This window comes from Kogia breviceps, chromosome 1, assembly GCF_026419965.1.
Source record: "Kogia breviceps isolate mKogBre1 chromosome 1, mKogBre1 haplotype 1, whole genome shotgun sequence".
NCBI classification, from domain to species: Eukaryota; Metazoa; Chordata; class Mammalia; order Artiodactyla; family Physeteridae; genus Kogia; species Kogia breviceps.
In genome coordinates this window covers 148,388,147-148,394,146 of record NC_081310.1, presented here as the reverse complement: position 1 = coordinate 148,394,146, position 6,000 = coordinate 148,388,147, and positions in this window count along the sequence as shown.

Sequence of the window (6,000 nt, the reverse complement as noted above, 5' to 3'; positions counted from 1 at the left end):
ATCAATGTTTTCAACTGAGACCATTGCCAAGTGGTTAGAATAAGACAGAGAGAAAGCTCGCATGAAATACGTTTCATTTGCTCGGCTGATGTCTGCGGAGCCCTATTGGCGTCTCCGACTGCACTCATTGATGCAGCTACGATGACTGTATAAAATGTGTTAAATTGGCATGAAAAGGCACTGACTGAGAGCTGGTGGGGTTTCCATTATCTGGGTGGACATCTTATTTACTTTAGGGGATCCTGAGAGCAAGATGAAAGTATATGAGAACTGAGATGGGGCGTGGGACCTAAGCTGATGGGGTTTTGGGGTTGGTGAGGGGTGGCGGATAGGGAGCTTTACAATCATCCAGGCCCTGCAAAATGCGGCTTTGTGATGCCCCTGGTCTCCCTCGCACCCTCAGGAGAAGGACTGGTGGGTGGAACATTTTCCTAATTAGAATCTGCAAAATTATGAAACTGGAAGCCCTGTGGTTCCTTGCATTTTAGAGATTGTGATTTTATAGAGTCCATCCCTTCAGTGTAGCTCAAAAGCTGGGTAGAGGAGAAAGTGTCTTTTTTTTTTTTTTTTTTTTTTTTTACACGGGCCTCTCACTGTTGTGGCCTCTCCCGTTGCGGAGCACAGGCTCCGGACGCGCAGGCTCAGTGGCCATGGCTCACGGGCCTGGCCATTCCGCAGCATGTGGGATCCTCCCGGACCGGGGCACGAACCCGTGTCCCCTGCATCGGCAGGCAGACTCTCAACCACCGCGCCACCAGGGAAGCCCAGCAAGTGTCATTTTTAACTTCAACCAGGAGTCACATGAAGGAGGGCAGGGGGTGCTTCTCAAGGCAGATCGTGCTCTTTAGTCATTTGAATCGCTCTGAATCCCTCGGGACACTGTACACGGCACGGTTCCTTCTGCTGATTCCTGGGCTTACCAGCCCCCTGCCAAGTGCATACTTAGGTCAATATTTCTGTTAATTGTTACATTACAAATTGTTCCATCTCCCAGTGGTGGGAGTTCACACTGATGCCAGCCGTGGAATGACAACACCTACACACAGTCCCAAGAGGTCCTCACGTGCTGTGGGATTTGCCTTTTGAGAAAGTTATTTAGTGTATCATTCACACGTCAGCACTAATAGAATAGAGAGAGGACGGCAATAGATTTATTTGCATCCTATCAAATCCTACATGGAGAGGGCTTATTGCCATGTTTTAAGCGTGCCTGGGACACCTGAAGTTCAGTAATGTGTTCATATGCTTATATTCACTTCCACCTCAGTTTTCAACCCCAAGATCTCTCAGACAATGGGTCTAATTGTGAGCCATGTAAATTATGATCATTAAAAGCTGAGACAGATGCATTAAGAGAATATATTTCTTACATTACACAAATGCACTTTATTTGTATGTGTTTGTTTGGTCTGCAACTCATGGGGAGCTTTGAGAAAAATTGTGGTTTCCGTGGGAATTATTTGAAGGCTTTAAGTTTCTGAATCCAGAATCTGCAAAGTTGGAAGCTTAAATGGACTGTTGAATTGGACCCTTTTCTCCCCCAATCCCAGGGTCTAGGGCACATGCGCTGTCAGGCTCTGGGCAAATCATGCCTAACTTCTCTTCCTTGCAGATAAGGCTGATGCTAACTTTCCCCAAGTGCTGGCTGTCACAGCCAATGGCATGCTCAGGATTTATGAGAAATATCATTGGCTCTTTGGAAGAAGGCACTCGGAATAAAATAAGCCTTTTTTGACCAAACTCGTCATTGAAGGTTTTTTCTCCCCTTTGGAAATTTGAAAGGGGAAAAAGTACTAAAAAGGCTGTTGGGTTTGCTCATACAGAATAATCCTACAGAGACATCAGCCCTGATAACTGGGCATGAAAACCACACACTCTACCTTGTGCTTAGCCCAGTGGAATCCTGTGGAGAACTGGGTGGCCCGTGGAACTTGGAGGCAGTGGCATTCATTCTTAAGGGTTATGTTCTCCCTGACAAAGTAGTTGGGAAACTCTCTTCTCACTCCTACTTTTTTCTCCCATTGTTCCCTAAAAGACCCAAAGTGCCACTGGTCACTAAATCGCCCATAACAAGCAGTGACTTTGTGTATTAAAATGTATATAATATAACCACGTAGTAGATGCCACATATATCAAGTAATTTCCATATAATTAACTCATTTAATTTCCAGAACTATCCTATGACATGGAGACTTCTATCATGCTTCATTTTACAGATGAGGAAACTGAGTCATACAAGGTCACACCGCAGAGCCAGGCCTCACATTCAGGACTCTTTGACTTAAAAACCTAAGCATTGAACCACTACCCAGCTCAGTGAATTTAGCCAAGGCTAATGTGGCTACTGCTGGCACAAGGGTTATCTCCAGGTCTCTTAGTATTTTCAAATATCCCTGAAGGATTCCCCCTCCCTCTTCATCACTACCCCACTGGAGCTTAGCTAAATATTCAGCTCCTTTGTGTCTGTGCTCTGCACTCATTGTCAATGCTTCTTACAAAGGAGACGGATCCCCACACATGGCCACCCCTGTCCTGCTTCTAACCCCCAAGTTGTGAAACAGGGCTGAGTGCTGACGGATGAGCAGAGAGGCTGCTCATTCCTCAGTGACTCCAGAGGAGTCTGAGTCATATGAAGAGGACAGCCTAAGTAGGAAACTCAGCTCTCTTACTTGTTAACCATATAACTGTGGGCAGGTCACTTGACCTCATGGTGCCTCAGTTTCCTCATCTGTGAAATGGGAAAAATAGCAGCATGTACTTTATAGGGGTATTATGAGGATCAAATGAGTTATTGTTTGTTTGGTGTTTGGTGTGTGGTCAGAGCCATATGTCTTAGTAGTTTCTTTTATGATTCCTTGTGTAACTCTCAAAGTATAGACTGAGATAATGATCTTAAAAATTTTGGCTCAATCCAGATTGTCAGTTTGGACAACTGAGACAAGGACGGATTTGTCCACCACTACTGGGAGAACTGGGTGGCCCGCAGAATTGGCCTACTGTTCTGAAGTTATCTAGACATGCCCCTAATATAAATGCTTGTCCACAAAATTGCGTAGTTTGTTTATTTGTAAGAAATGCCTTTCATTCCACAAAAACGTTCTTGCTCTGGACCAGGTAGATTCTAGAGACACAAAGCTGAACAAGCCTAAGGCTTGGTTCCCATTCCCAAAGACCACACGATCTAGATGGCGACAAATAACCTAACTGTAATACAATATGGCAAATGTAGTAAATGTCTCAAGGAAAGCATGAAAAAGGTGGAGGGGCTTAACTACATTTGTACTGCTGGGTCAGAACAGTCATTGAAGACTTCCCAAAGTAAGTGACATTTGAACCAGGGCTTGAAGAATGAGTTAGAGTTTGCAGTTCGAGATCGGGAGATGAATATGGGTATCCAAGAAGAAAGAACATCTAGAAGATATGCATGAAGCTATACAAATTTGGGCTGTGTTTAGGGAACATTCTCTGTAGGGCAGTGGTGGGGTTCACACTGGTGGGGATGAAGCAGGCTGTGAAGGGAATCACTTGTTTCCTAAGACAGGAAGTAATGATGTTTAAATTCTTTGGTTGTAAGCAACAGAAATAAATTCTGGCAGCTTAAGCAAAAGGAAACTTTACAGAAATAAAACATTCCTGTAAATGATTTACAGGCCACCAACAGGAGGGGAGGGAAGGCAGTGTTCTTTGGGCACTGCCCCACTGTTTCTTCTACCTTTGTTTCACTATGATTAAAAAAATCCCAGGAGAGAGATTCTGATTGGCTGAGCTCAAGTCACATGCTCACCACAGGGTTTTACTAGGTGATGGAAGGAAAGATGGGGTGGGCAGACCCTCCAGGACCCCTTCAACTTCTAAAATGACAGTCAGCACACTAGAGGGTACCAAGACTGTGCCTAATCAGGAAAGGTAATTCCCCTAAAGGAAATCAGGGTGCTGGTGGGAAGGGCAACTATTTGATGGATAGACAAAAAATAACAAATGTCCATTACAAATAAAAATAATAATAGCTTCTGTTTATTAACCATATGTCATATACCATGCTGAATACATATTTTTCATATTTGTTTTATTTAACCCTCATAACAATTCTTGGAGCAGGTGTACTCCCACTTTATAGGGTTGGGATAGGCATATCCCATTTTTACAAATGAAAAAAACTGCAGCTCAGAGAGGTTAGGTCACTTGCCCAAGGTCACACAGCTAGTAAGTGAGCAAGTCAGAACTCAAACCCAAATGTCTCTAGTGACAAAGCTCTAAATGATTGCACTTTGTACCTCCAAGTTTTTGGGTGAAGTGAAAATGTCTGCAGGTTGACATCAGCTCCCCCACTGCCCTACCTCAGCCTTCCCTTCTGCCCTACCACACCTGAATAATCACCATCAATTTGGGGGGGCCCAAAGATCCACATCATCGAAAGGAGCAGAGTTACCTTGCCTGTAGGTTGTACAAACCAGCTGGTCAGCATCCTCTGCACTTGGGCTAAAAAAATCCTAGTCTCTCCAACCCTTTGTGGGTAATATGCAAAACCCCAAATCAATTCATTCCAAAGCAATTTACAGCGTCACTTCCTTTTGAGCCCCAGGAATGGGGAGGTACACATTCGCAGGGCTCTGAAGCATGTTGTTTTAATTAATGACTGAGCAGGAGCTTCTGCAATCCCTGAGGGCAGATCCACCCTCACTTAAAAGAATTCCACAGGAATTAAACTTACCCCAGAAGGTAGCGCGGATCACTTGCTCATCTCGTGGTAACTTCTCCCAAAGTACTGGGCCTGCCATTTTCAAATCTAACACCACATATTTAATATAAATAGGCAAAACTATTTATTCATGTCATCTAGTCACCTAGTCAGCCAGTGTGGGTCATTAATCTAGTCTGTAGTGCTAAATGCTTATAAGTGTTATTTAACCCACCTAAACAGTGAAAGGTAGGCATAGGATCCTCATTTTATAGACAAGGAAATGGCATCTCAGATAGGTGAAGCAACTAGCTTAAGGCCACACAGTAAGTAAGGGGCTCTTTCCCTGCTGCTGTGCAGTGTTCTGAGTCATTAGCACTCAGCAAATGTTCACTGACCTGAATCTTTTTACAGATTTTGAGCAGCAGTGATGGCTCTGTACCAGTCTTCACAGATACTTTCCCTGAATCATCCAGAAAGGACCCATGTTGCCTCCTGCCAGGAAAGGATGCCTGAGAGTTCCAGCAAAACAGAGACTCTTGAACTGATCTGCCCATTCCCAGATCTGTCCTCTCCAAGTCACCATCCACACTGGCCACCAGCAATGTGTCTAAAATGCAAAACCAATCATGCCACTTTGGAGCGTAACATCCTTCGATGGCTCCCAATACTTTCACTAGAAAATCCACATTCACATGGAGTGCAAGACCCTTCATGATCTGGCCCTTGCCTACCTCCTCTGTCTCGTCTACCAGAACATCCTCCTATGCTCTCTTCAACACCCTCCCGTGCTCTCTGCATGCTTGTTGGTCGTACAACTCTCCCAACACCCTTAAAGGCACTGACACACCTCTGTTCACTTGTTCATTGTACAACCCTCTTCCCTTGTATATCTGTCTAGCTAACACCTATTCAACCTTCAGAACTCAGCTCAGCCATCCCCTCTCTGGAAAGTTCCCACCAGCATGATTGTATCCATCCTCTGTGCTCCTCTGAAGACTCCCATAGCAAACCAGGGGGACCATCACTCTGGGCTGTAATAATATGGGTGACAGGAAGTTTTGGGGGCTGCATAGGACATAAGTCCCTACTCAAATGAGAATAAACAAAAAGGAAATGGTAAACCTATCTCACGTAAAGGCCATTTGTAAGCATAGTGGGCTTCAGATGTGATTCAATCAGTGTTTATTCTTTGGTTCTCTGTAATTTTCTCAGATCGGCCATTAACTTCATCCTCAGGCTAACTTCCCCAAAGGCAGCTAAGAGGGCTGCTAACAGCAGTTGGGACAATACAGCTAGAGGGGGAGAGAGAGAACCTTCTC